This window comes from Haliaeetus albicilla, chromosome 1 (assembly GCF_947461875.1).
Source record: "Haliaeetus albicilla chromosome 1, bHalAlb1.1, whole genome shotgun sequence".
NCBI classification, from domain to species: Eukaryota; Metazoa; Chordata; class Aves; order Accipitriformes; family Accipitridae; genus Haliaeetus; species Haliaeetus albicilla.
In genome coordinates, this window is record NC_091483.1 from 55,238,690 (window position 1) to 55,252,511 (window position 13,822).

The window sequence follows — 13,822 nt, forward strand, 5'->3', positions numbered from 1 at the left end:
TCGAGCTGCACAAATGAATTAGGGGATAACCAATGTGACTGTAGAGCAGCACAGAGAGATTAAGCCGGGCAAACTAAATATTTTGCCTCTTCATTATAGCTTGAGGCAAATCACACAAGTTAAAAGCACCATCACTTTTGAACTAATATTTTTCTTTATGGATGGAAGTCTGGTTAGGGCTGCAATTTTAGTTTTGGCTCAAATGAATTCTACACTGAAGATAAGTGCTTTGATTAGCGCTTCACAGAAAAGTATCTTTTTGAAAAACTTCTTTCATCCCCCTTCTAAAGGATGTCCAAGCAACTCTGGGACAAATGGCTTCTGGGACTTAACATTTTGCCTTTGATTCTTTCTGCTGAAGAACTGCTTTTGGAAAGAAAACTCAAATCCCACATTCTCTGTTTGCACATATCCCGTTTTGCCCTGGTAAGAGAAAGGAAAGGTGTATCTGGCAGACAGAAATGAGACTGGAAAATTAGCAGGATACCTGAGAGTGACATTAAAATTGCTTTGCTCAGCCAGAGCCTACCAGGACCTGGGTGCAGTTGAGGTAGGAGCTCCTCTTGTTTTAAAGCATTATGGAGCCCTCAGGAGCATGTGTTTGACACACAGCAATGGAAATGTAAAGCCATGAACTCAGTGGAAGTTCAATTTGTTCGGTTTTTGTGTAGTTACTTTAACAAAAAAAAAAAAGTAATATCTTCATTCTGATAAAGCCTTGAATTTGCCAGATGAGACTTTCAGGAGGGAATCTTTATCTGTGTGTTCTCCAGCACTGGCAAGGCTGCTTGTTTCTTAATGTCTAGAAAAAAGGCTTTTTTCTGGGGAGAAGTCCCAACTGCAGACAGCCTAATTTGTTCTTGGCACATCCTAGGATTTGCATTGCTGTGGGGGTCAGAAATGTAATAATTCATGAATCTATCTGCTGAGCTGGGCTCAATTAGTCAGTCTCTTTTTTTCCCCACTTTTTCAGTTGCCTTTTGGGAAGGGTAGGGCCTTCCCTGAGCAGAGCAGAGGGTCTCGGAGCGTGTTGTGGCACTACGCCTAGCAGTGCTTCTGGGAAGGCCAGAGGCAGCACAACGCTGTCTCTGCTTTCTGCGGGGATGAAAATAGGGCTTGGGAGGAGAAGCCGCTCACCTCCTCTGGGCCCTTGGTTGATACAGGCAGAAATTGCACTCCCCTTGCTGACATTTAAAATGCTTTCTTCCATTTTTTACAAGATCTGCAGGAAATAAACCCTTCTCATTCAAGGCTGGGGCTTCATGCCCTCATGTGCTGTCTGTCAGAGTTCACTTCTCTGCCCATGTTTTCTACTTGCTAGACTCTAGAAGAAGGCAGCCACAGGAATATAAATTCCTCCTGTCCAAGGAAGGTCACATCTGTGCCCAGCACTTGGCAGGGAGCCTGGGCACCACCACCTCAGGTGGGAGCTAGATGCAGTGATTCAAGCTTCATACAGTTCTGGGATCTCGGAGCTGCTCTTAAGTGTTTCAGGTGCCATTATTCACAGGCTACAGCTGTGTGCTTTAAAAACACTTAAGACTTGGCCATATCAAAGTGGATGTTGACCAGACACAGTAAAATATATACGTACCTAATCTCAAACCCGGATTTAAACTTCCCAGCTACTTCTAGGTGTTAGAGCAAAGATAAGCAAGAGAGCTGCTGAAAATATTTAAAATGGCAAGGAATTTCTCTTCTCTTTGTTCCCAGAAGCAGTTGAACTATTTTTACTCCTTCCTTCTAAGCACATCCACTTGTTGAGGAGAAATTAGATAAAGAAGATGCTGTTTTGACAGAATTATGAGAAACTGAAGAAGGACTTTTGCATGTAACCAGCAACCTTCAGCTAGAGCTGCCACTGGCAGCTCCAGCCATAATGAAATTTCACACTTCATGCAACTAAAGGTTCGTTACATGGCAAAACTTTTTAACGTCCAGACCCTAGCGTCATTGAAAGCATGATGTGCTGACTTGCACTAGGACCTGATACAGGAAACATGGTTACAGGGTAGCTCAGGTGCACAAACAGAGTCTTACTAAAGGCAGTAGGATTGAGTTATGCCTTCTGTACCTCTTTCTGCATCATGGGTTGGGGTCTTAGTCTGTTTGGGCTTTTTAGTAAACAATGTGCAGTTGCGGAAGTATTAAAGGAAATTCTCTTTAAGTAAGATATTTCACTGCTATTACACTGATAGTGGGGAAAGTCCACAAAATGCCAACATTTCTTCTTTGCTAACATTAATGGCACAGCCATTAAAATCTTAAGCCATTGATATATTATATATTAAGAAATACCAGCTTTTATAACATTAGGTGAAACCTCTTTGTTCAGTAATGGTTCAGTTTCTCAGTATTATTTATCTATATGCATGCACTTGCAGACATTAGAGTAGTAAGAAATCAAAGTTCAGAAGTTATGATATGAAACCTGTTTGGTATGTGTATATATAAAGAACCACAGAATCATAGAATCATTTAGGTTGGAAAAGACCCTTAAGATAGTCCAACCATAAGAGTTGGTTAAAAGTCCAACCATAAACCTAGTCCACCACTAAACCATGTCCCTAAGCACCACATCTACACATCTTTTAAATACCTCCAGGGATGGTGACTCAACCACTTCCCTGGGCAGCCTGTTCCAATGCTTGATAACCCTTTCAGTGAAGAACTTTTTCACTTCAAATCAAAACCTCCCCTGGCACAACTTGAGGCCATTTCCTTGCATCCTATCACTTGCTACTTGGGAGAAAGACTGACACCCATCTCACTAAAACCTCCTTTCGGGTAGTTGTAAAGAGCGATAAGGTCTCCCCTCAGCCTCCTTTTCTCCAGACTATACAACCCCAGTTTCCTCAGCTGCTCCTCATAAGACTTGTGCTCCAGGCCCCTCGCCAACTTGGTTGCCCTTCACTGGACACGCTCCAGCACCTCAATGTCTTTCTTGTAGTGAGGGGCCCAAAACTGAACACAGTATTCAAGGTGCAGCCTCACCAGTGCCAAGTACAGGGGAACAATCACTTCCCTGCTCCTGCTGGCCACACTATTTCTGATACAGGCCAGGATGCTGTTGGCCTTCTTGACCACCTGGGCACACTGCTGGCTCATATTCAACTAGCTGTTGACCAACACCCCCAGGTCTTTTTCCACTGGGCAGCTTTCCAGCCACTCTTCCCCAAGCCTGTTGCATGGGGTTGTTGTGACCCAAGTGCAGGACCCAGCACTTGGCCTTGTTGAACCTCATACAATCGGCTTGGCCCATCGATCCAGCCTGTCCAGATCCCTCTGTAGAGCCTTCCTTCCCTCAAGCAGATCAACACTCCTGCCCAACTTGGTGTCATCTGCAAACTTGCTGAGGGTGTACTCGATCCCCTCATCCAGATAATTGATAAAGATATTAAATAGAACTGGAAAGATATTAAACAGAACTGGAGTATACATACATAAAAAGTACTAGGCAAGCAGAAATACTGTTTCAGGGTGTATGTTAACAGCTATTGAAAATATATGGCCAAAGGGTTGGAAAATATCCTTTATTCAGAGTTCTGATAATTGTTTCCACCTAATAAGATGCTTTAGACCAGCAGTTGTAGAGCCCTAAATATTGTGTGCCAAGCAAGAATTGGCTATTGTGTCAATTAAAGTTCAGCAATGGGAGGAACTTTGAAGTATATCTCGGGGTCAGAGCCAACAGAATGGAGGTTAGAGAATTGGGATTTAACAGAGAAATGACAATCATTCAGAACAATATAGGTGAAAGTATAAAATATAATTGGCAAACACATTGTCTTGTAGTAGTAATAAACACCAGCTAGTTGTAAACAGTCTGGGAAAATAGTGAATGTAGAATATTTGACTCATCAATTTTAATGCAATAGAGCATTCATGTTATAGATTATGTTAGGCTTTTTATTTATTTGGAACATCTTGCACGTTATTCATTTTGTTTCTTTATTGAGAGTTTTGCAAATGTGCAGTGACAAGAAAACAACAGTAAGTGAATAAGTAGAAATTCAGACAATACAATTGAAATAACTGTAAAAGAAATTAAGAAGGCACTTAGGTAAGAAAATGGACAGGGGGAGGGAATACATGCAGCAGAACTGCTGAATTTGTATTCCTATAGATTTGTGTCTCAAGTGTACTAAAAATCTTCTCCCCCCCCTTGCACTTTCTGAGTTCAAATCTAGTAATGTGATGGGAAGCATTCTCATGTTATTATCTAAGAGGTATTTTTATTGAGGTAGAAGCTTTGAATTTGGTATAACACAGTGTAGGGAACAATAGCTAATGCATCAAAAATGCAGACATACAATGCACAGCAAAAATAGCAAAGCTCAGTTCAAAATTCATGGCTATTTTCATTTCCCATTTATTTAGGCATCTTGGCAGACACAACACAAATTCTGAAATGGTTTCTGGTTAGTTCAGCACATCTCTGTCTTAAATCCTCTCCTGGAGCGTAAGTCACACTGCCTGCAAAAGCTCTGTGAAGGAGAACTAATCAACTGTGAGCTCCCCTGTGGATGTGACCTCTGTCAACAAGCTGTTTATGATTCCCAGAATGGATTTAAATGGATACCAGTTCTTCCTTCGCTGTGAGAAGCTGTTGACATGGTTGCAGTTGGTTAAAAAAAAAATCCCTATATCTTATAAGAGAGTAGGTGAATCATTGCTTTATTTAGGGAGCCTTCAGATCAACACCTCGCTCTTTAAACAAAAGCAAAGGACATTAACCACCTCCGGGACGTGCTGGCAATACCCACTCAGACCAGAGTTTCTGATAGATTTTCTGCAGCTAGGGCAGACAGACATCCAGAAGGATTCCTCTCTTCCTTTTAACATAAAGAACAATAAGATAAATGTATACTGCTTTTTTCACCAAGTAAGGCAGGGAATGGATGAAGCAGGGGAAGGCTGGGGAGTTCTCGCTGCATTTCCAAACAGGCTGTCTTTCCCAAGACAGCAGAGGTCACTGTGCTCATTAGGAAAGAAGTGGGGAAATCGGGAGGCACTCAGGATATTTCAGTCCTCAGTTGACAAAATCAGTGTCTTTCTTGCTCCAGAACAGAATTGCTAATTCAGATTAGTTTTCCTGTAATAAAAAAACAGCATCTTTTGGCCAGTTATAAATACAAAATCCACACTTATGAAGAACCCTCTGAATTCTCACTGCCATTAACCTGAAGAAGTTATTAAAAGGAATTTGTGGTTGGAGACCCTGCAAATTAATTTCTGTGGCTTGGAGGACAGGAAGGTGTGCAACGACAGACCCTGTTTGGGCAGGTTTCAGTTTTCTCCCTAGAATACCAAAAAGCTTTTTAATGACAGTTGTCATGTGCAAGAACAGCCCAAGAGTGTTTATTATCGTGTGTGTTTCTCACCAGAGAGCTGCAATTTTGAGCATGACAAATTTGACGGCATGCCCTGAGATATCAGGGAAGGTGTGTTGGTGCCCATGTAGTCCTCATGTAGCATCTTTCAAATGACCCTGGTTAGAGTCGAGGGCAGCATAACATAGGAGGGAGGAAAGACTGGGGAACAAATAGAAATTGCAATAAGCATTTTTCCCAGTCAAGCAGTTTCTGTTCAGTCTTCAGTACGGTCAGTGCTGTATTACCTACCATGCACATTTTAAGTTTCTATTCTTTCTTATCATTGTAAAATCAAATCTAGGTTCATTCTGACAACTGACATTAAAATTTAACTTTTTCCTACCTTATAGGAAAAAAAAATAACAAGCTGTTGCTTGCTTGGTTGTCTGGCTGCTAATTTTCTGTCCAAAACTAGCAGGCTGAGGATGGAACAGCAGAGGGCAGTACAGGAGTGTCTGAGCACCCAAACTGTCAGCAAAATAGGTGAGCAGGGATACAGTCATTTAGGAAGCATGTTTTGTTTCCATCGGGGACAAGACAGAAGCTCTTAAAATTCCATTTGCTTTCTTCAAATAAATATTTTTGTTTCATAGACACGCTGTAAATGAAATTCAGGATTCTCTTGACATGTTGGTTTTATTTATTGTGACAAAGAGAGGACCATTTCTTGTGGGGACTGAAAAAGCAAGGCAGCAACTTTTGTTTCAGCTAAGGATCTGGGATATTAGACACGTATTCAGGTATCTTTCCTGAGCTGCAGTGCAATTAGTGTTTCATGGGATTGCACCCCTGCATCCAGCTGCACGTGTTGGGATTTGTGGTGTGGCTGAGCAGGGGGAACGTGCTAAGGCACCGCTCAATCCAGAGGCACTCAAAGCATGTACCGATGAAGTGAGGAGAGCCAGTTTTGCCCTCTGACACAGGGCAGCAATTAGGCCTATTAATGCTATTCTTTCACAGAACAGTGGTGCCGTAACGGCTCCATAATCATGTACAGGCTAATGAGCACCTGAAGGAGCATCCAGTGTCGGTGTGCATCCTGCCATCCTAATTCTCCCTGCCTCTCCTGGAGAGGGTTGCCCTGCCAAGCTTTGCCTTTCTCTGCCTCCCCACAAAAACAAGCTCTTGCAGGGTGAGTTGGATTACTGTAGGCAGAGGAAGAAGAAGGTGATCCTCCAGACGGGAGGAAATCTCTCCCTCCTCTCTACAAAAGCATGGAAACACAACTTAAAAAGCACAAGACTAGTTCACTGGTGGGAGTGGGAATTTGGCAGTCTGGTCTTTCAGCACAGAAGACCAACTGGACTGGAGTAAGGCAAATTGGTCAGCTGAGCTAAAGGCATCTGTACTGTGGCCTTTTGTTAATCTTTGGAGATTGACTTGGGTGATGTAACCTTCCTAGAAATCCCTCTATTTCTTGGACTATGGAAGCACTACATTAGCACAACACAGAAAGATACCATTTTTTCCTTACTACCTGGTTTGAAGAACCTGTTAGAAAAGACCTGATCATCATCTATGGTAACACAGAGGTCTTAGGGGCCATTGTGCCACATGATGCTGTCCAAGCAGTTGTCAGTACAAGCAGGAGAGAAACTTCTACTCCTTAAATCACTCCTAACATCTGTGTGACAAGCACTGGTATAGAAGGTAGCATGAGGGTTCATCTTAGCTTTGCATGCTTCAACCTATTTGTACCCTGTGGGTTTTGAAGACCCAAAGGCACAGATACAGCACAGAGAAGGACTGTACTGAACCAGCATACATTAGCTGCTGCGTTTGTTTTGCAGCCTTGGGTATGGTGAACTGATGTGGGTCTTTTCCGTTCACATAGCTGAATGAAACTCACATGCAGTAAGTGCATGGAGATAAACAGCACACAAAAGAATGTCACAGGTTTTTTGGTTTGGTGTTTTTTTCTTTTTTTAAAGGGGAGATGTAGAGAGGAACTCAAATCAAAAATAAAAAAAAATAGGATCTGTTTAAAGGCTGAGCTTCCCGACATTAGTGATTCCTTGAGCACAAGTTTGCTTTGCTTTGTGCATCCTTACGGAAAAAGGGTGACCTAGACTCACTGACAGATTTTTTTCTTTCATTCTTTTTCCTTTTCAGAGCCATCATCTTAGTATCTCCTGCCTTTCTTATCCTAACAATTCTGAAATGTTTACTTCCACCCCATTATCTTTCATGGTACTTAGCAGCACTGTCATTTATTATTTTTAGAGCTTTTCAAACAGCTGAAGGTTTCATTGCAGTTTTGCATGTCTTTGCTGCCTACTAAAGTTACTTTACTTTTTTTAAATCACATAGCTCTGTGTGTATGTCATAGTGTTTTCTATATGAGTGAAGTAACTTTCTGTTTCCCTTCTGCTTATTCTCCATGCACACTGTCACAGCTGATGCTGAGGATCCAGGGTCCACACTTGATGAGCTGGAGACTCGTGCTTATCTGCTCCTGTGATCTGGATTAGTTGTTGGAGGACATTTTTGGTTTAGTTTCAATGGCAAGGAATTCAGTTTGTGCACTCCAAGGTTACTCTGTAATGCAAATTGAAGCACAGCAAGTGGGAACTAGGAGAAGATTCTCATCAAAACTCCTAATCCAAACTAAAATCTAATGTAGATGCAACTAATGGGACTTAAATGCCTAGACCATAAAGGTACTTTTGAAAGTGGGTCAGAATTACTTCACAGCTTCTCTACAGACATTTTTCAACAGAACACACAGAGTAATAGGCTTTTAGCATGGTCATGCATGGGTAACTGGAGTGACACCACCACCAAATGTCTGTTCTAGCTCAGCTAGTTGTTTTCATGATTTTTTTTAAACAGTCTTTAGATCTGATAGATGTTCTTAGGCTTGGAGTTTGAGTAGCATGATAAGTTTCTTGGTATAGAATTTGTTTTGCATAAAGTATTTTCTTTCTAAGATGATAGAGCAGATAAACATAGATATAGATACATTAGAAATAAATATTCTCTGTGTGTGCGTGTGTGTATAGGAACATGCCAAAACCCGTATCTTAATTTGATTTCTAAAATGTTCCAGCTCATACATTGGGAATCAACAATCAGATCCTGAATTCTTTTCCCCGGTGGATTTATAAGCATTAAAAAATCTGCTTGCATAGATTTACTGCTAGATATACTGCATCAGTAAACTTGACCTCGAGCAAAGAAAAGGAGCTCTCTTGTGGTGTTGCAACACAGTTTGCCAAATTAAGGTCTTGATTTGAGAAAGCGCTTTAATTTGTTAAAAGCACAAATGAGTATATGCTGAAATGTTGCCTACTAACATTGCCTGCACTCAGTGTATTCACCAGCTTTTTGCAAGGTATCTCTTCTAGCACAGATTTTTCTACATTGCTAAACACAGTTCTTGACCGGTTTTAATTTTTTTTTTTTTTTCATTTAGTTAGCCCCCTCAGTTGCAAAACCCCTTTGTAAGTAACAAATAGAAGTTGATGAGAGTTATACTATTACCCAGAGGATGACATGTGGATAGACAGCTACCTTAAAAAGCCTGCCACTCCTTTCTAAGTCTTCCAGTTTTCCCTAAGGCCATGCCTTGAACATCAGAGGCCAGAAAGCAGCGTTAAGGCCAGGAGTGGTTGTATACAATGGCATGCCCCTTTTCAGTCTAATGAATGTGTAGAGGGATCATTTCAAGTAGTTTATAGAATTGTGTGTTGTATTGGTGTTTCTTTGAAGTAGCTTTTTCACACTGACTTGTGCTAAAATTCATGCTTTCGTCCTTAGGGTGGGGAATCTCCTAGATGTCTGTCAGAACAATTGGCTTAAATCCTTTGATTTGAAAGATACTGCAGTATTGAATTACCAAAGGGATTTGTCTCAAGAAAGGAGAGAAGGGGACTTGGGGAAGGCATGGGCTGCCTGTACCAAAACGGTGACCAAACAGCCTTTGCTTGTATTTTGCCAAGAGCTGTCTGATCATACCGCAGAAGTACCCCTTTCTTATTCGTAGCTGCTAAGTTCCCCGAAAAGATGGTAAAAATGTGTTCAGTGTTTTCGTCAGTCATTTAATAGCTGAGCAGTTGTTGCAGTTACTGGAGGGTTAAGATGCAATCTGGAGGCGGAGATATAAAGGCCATCACTGTTGAGAAGTGATTCCAACAGTGAAGAAAGTGTGAGACTCCCTGTTGAGCTTGGGAGTTTGGTGGCAATTTAGACCTCAGGCTCTGTTTCAGGTTGGTTTAGAGTATTTTATGTGTATAACTTAGAACTGAAATCATGCCTTAGAACAGTGATTTTACATACCTTAATATAGTCTGGAGAACTTTAATACCACTGCAATTCTTTGGCTGTCTTTCTGTTCTCTTGGTTACATTGTAATAGACTAACCAAAGCAGAAATAATTCACCCATCACTTTATAATGGGGGGATCTTAAAGTGAAAGGAAGAAATCTTGCCTTTAAAAAAAACCCAAAGTTTATTGTAACAGTGGCTCCTATGGATTATCACTTGCATTATCACTCGCATTATCACTCCTGAATGATCCGGGGGGATGCTGGTGTACTCTTCAGAAGAACTTGACCCACCACCTACTTTAGTGTGTGTCTATCGCTCTGATCTGATATTAAGTGTATGGTCTATTGGTTAAATAAAGCTGTCTACCCGTCTAGGTAGGCCAGGCTGTAGCCACTGCTACAAAGAGGCTTAATCAGCTATTCACAGTGCAGAACTGAGTGATCAGGTCTGGCATGTTCTGTGCATTCAGGTTGTCCACCCATAGGGCAAGCTAGCATGCTGGTCATTCTCGTAAGTAAAATAAGCTAAATTTAGTGCTTAGGGATGGAAAGATTTAATTAATCTGGATATGTGATATCTAACACAGCATTTTTGATTGCTAGTTGAGAATACGCTGGGTGTAAAATGCAATTCCAACATTTCTGATTTGTATTAACACAGCCATAATGAGATTTTCAGCGGTGCACAGTTTTGCTTCAGTGTTGCTCCCTGTGAAGCAAGGGATGAAATGCATTTTCACTGAAAGTAGAGCGCAGCCCATTCAGTTTACTTCCTAAAATATTTTCAATAATTCCTAGAGGTTTCAGTGGTGAAAATCCTACTGTAACAAGTATGTGGTGTTTGCAGATGGTCTTCCCAATTTGTGAAGCAAATGTGGTAGTTGCAGAAGCTACACATCGACAGCTAGGGAAACAGTAATTGCTGTTTTTAACATGAAGCAGGGGAGCCTAAGGCACAGCAGTACAAGCTTCGTTATGCTGCCCAGCATTCCTGGAAGATCCAGACTATTCTGTGTGCCAGTTCGGTCTTCAGCTTTTATTCTGATCAAGCTGGCTTTGGTGGCCTATTTTGCAGTTATCCATAAAAGCAAAATGGGTCTATCAACTCAGGTCACTTGAATTGTGGTTCTGTGAACGGGCACGCATTAAAACCAGTGACTGCCTGAAGAAAGACCCTTGAGCCACACATTAGCTCTCCAGAGATACGTCTTCTCTAGAAGTCAAGTCCCTTGTCTCCTACCTCTCCAGTAGCCAAAGGAGCCTTTCTGAAACAGTTTTTAAGCCCATATTTACAGAACAGATTAGTGCAACATTTTGAGCCTAATGAACTTGTGTTTAAACTTTGACTCTAATACTCCTGGAGCCTCTGGTTCTTCAAACTTCTGCCCAGGTTTACTGCTAATCTCCTTGTAACATAGCTCTGATGATGTCACTTTCAAATACTACTTTTTCAGTAACTTTGTGTGGACTTTTTTTTCTCATAAAGATGTAAAAATAACACTCTCATTTTAACTTACAAGCTAGTAAAAAGATTGTCAGCTAAACCAAATTAATATTCTCCAATGAGAAACTGAGTTCATGACGTCCCACAACTGCTCAGTCTTCCAGGGTTTCATAGAATCATAGAATGGTTTGGGTTGGAAGGGACCTTAAAGATCATCTTGTTCCAAACCCCCTGCCATGGACAGGGATACCTTCCACTAGACCAGGTTGCTCAAAGCCCCAGCCAACCTGGCCCTGAACTCTTCCAGGGATGGAGGATCCACAACTTCTCTGGGCAGCCTGTTCCAGTGCCTCACCACCCTCATAGTGAAGAACTTCTTCCTTACATCTAATCTAAATTTACCCTCTTCCAGTTTAAAGCCATTACCCCTTGTCCTGTCACTACACACCCTTGTAAAAAGTCCCTCGCCGGCTTTCCTATAGGGCCCCTTTAGGTACTGGAATGCTGCTGTAAGGTGTCCCTGGAGCCTTCTCTTCTGCAGGCTGAACAACTCCAACTCTCAGCCTGTCTTCATGGGAGAGGTGTTCCAGCCCTCTGATCATCTTCGTGGCCTTCCTCTGGACTCACTCCAACAGGTCCATGTCCTTCTTATGTTGGGGGCCGCAGAGCTGAATGCAGTACTCCAGGTGGGTTCTCATGAGAGAGGAGCAGAGGGGGAGAATCACCTCCCTCAACCTGCTGGTCACACGTCTTTTGATGCAGTCCAGGATATGGTTGGCTTTCTGGGCTGCAAACACACATTGCCAGGTCACGTTGAGCTTCTTCTCAGCCAACACCCCCAAGTCCTTCTGCTCAGGGCTGCTCTCAATCCACTCATTGCCCAGCCTGTATTTGTGCTTGGGATTGCCCTGACCCATGTGCAGGACCTTGTACTTGGCCTTGTTGAACTTCATGAGGTTTGCACAGGCCCACTTCTCAAGCCTGTCAAGGTCCCTCTGGATGGCATCCCTTCCCTCCAGCGTGTTGACCGCACCCCACACCTTGGTGTCATTGGGAAGCTTGCTGAGGTTGCACTCAATGTCACTGTCCATGTTGCCGATAAAGATGTTAAATAGCGCCGGTCCCAATACCGACCCCTGAGGAACACCACTTGTCACCAGTTTCCACTTGGACATTGAGCCATTGACTGCAACTCTTTGAGTGTGACTATCCAGCCAATTCCTTATCCACCAGGTGGTCCATCTGTCAAATCCATATCTCTCCAATATAGAGACAAGGATGTCTTGTAGGACAGTGTCACATGCTTTGCGCAAGTCCAGGTGGATGACGTCAGTTGCTCTTCCCTTATCCACCAATGCTGTAACCCCATTGTAGAAGGCCACCAAATTTGTTGGGCATGATTTGCCCTTAGTGAAGCCATTTTGGCTGTCACCAATTGCCTCCTTATTTTCCATGTGTCTTAGCATAGTTTCCAGGAGGATCTGCTCCATGATCTTGCTGGACACAAAGGTGAGACTAACTGGCCTGCAGTTCCCCAGGTCTTCTTTCTTTCCCTCTTTAAAAATGGGGGTTATGTCTCCCCTTTTCCAGTCAGTGGGAACTTCCCTGGACTGCCGCGACTTCCCGAATATGATGGATAGTGGCTTAGCCACTTCATCCACCAGTTCGCTCAGGACCTGCAGATGCATCTCATCAGGTCCCATGGACTTGTGCACCTTCAGGTTCCTTAGATGGTCTTGAACCTGATCTTCTCCTACAGTGGGTGGTTCTTCATTCTCCCAGTCCCTGCCTTTGCCTTCTGCGACTCAGGTGGTGTGGCTGGAGCACTTGCCAGTGAAGACTGAAGCAAAAAAGTCATTTAGTACCTGAGCCTTCTCCATATGCTGAGTAACCAGGTCTCCCATTTCCTCCGGAGAGGGTCTACATTTTCCCTAGGCTTCCTTTTATCACCAATGTACCTGTAGAAGTTTTTTTATTTGCCTTTGACATCCCCAGCCAGATTTAATTCTATCAGGACTTTAGCTTTCCTAACCTGATCCCTGGCTGCTCAATTTCTCTGTATTCCTTCCAGGCTACCTGTCCTTGTTTCCACCCTTTGTAGTCTTCCTTTTTGTCTTTGAGTTTGGTAGGAGCTTCTTGTTCATCCATGCAGGCCTCCTGGTGTTTTTGCCTGACTTCCCTTTGTTGGGATGCATTGTTCCTGAGCTTGGAGGAGGTGACCTTGAATGTTAACCAGCTTTCTTGGGCCCTTCTTCCCTCCAGGGCTGTATCCCATGGTACTCTACCAAGCAGATCTCCTGAAGTCCAGGGTAGTGAGCTTGCTGTGCGCCCTCCTCGCTGCCCTAAGGATCTTGAACTCCACCGTTTCGTGGTCACTGCAGCCAAGGCTGCCCCTGAGCTTCACATTCCCCACCAGCCCCTCCTTTTTGGTGAGAACAAGGTCCAGCATAGCCACTCTCCTCGTTGGCTCCTCTATCACTTGGAGAAAGAAGTTGTCATCAACGCATTCCAGGAACCTCCTGGATTGCTTATGCCTTGCTGTATTGTCCCTCCAACAGATACGGGGGTGGTTGAAGTCTCCTGTGAGGACCAGGGTTTGTGAATGTGAGGCTGCTCCTATCTGTCTGTAGAGGGCCTCATCTGCTCCGTCTTCCTGGTCAGGTGGCCTGTAGCAGACCCCCACTATAACATCATCTGTCCCTGCCCTCCCTTTAATCCTGACCCATAAGCTCTTG

The 13,822-nt window shown here is 43.0% G+C and overlaps 1 protein-coding gene across 1 annotated transcript in view; it reads left to right on the forward strand.

The window, feature by feature from the left end:
• SCFD2 (sec1 family domain containing 2) overlaps window positions 1–13,822 on the forward strand; it is a 207,072-nt gene that overhangs the window by 155,884 nt on the left and 37,366 nt on the right. The gene's annotated exons all lie outside the window — the stretch shown is intronic.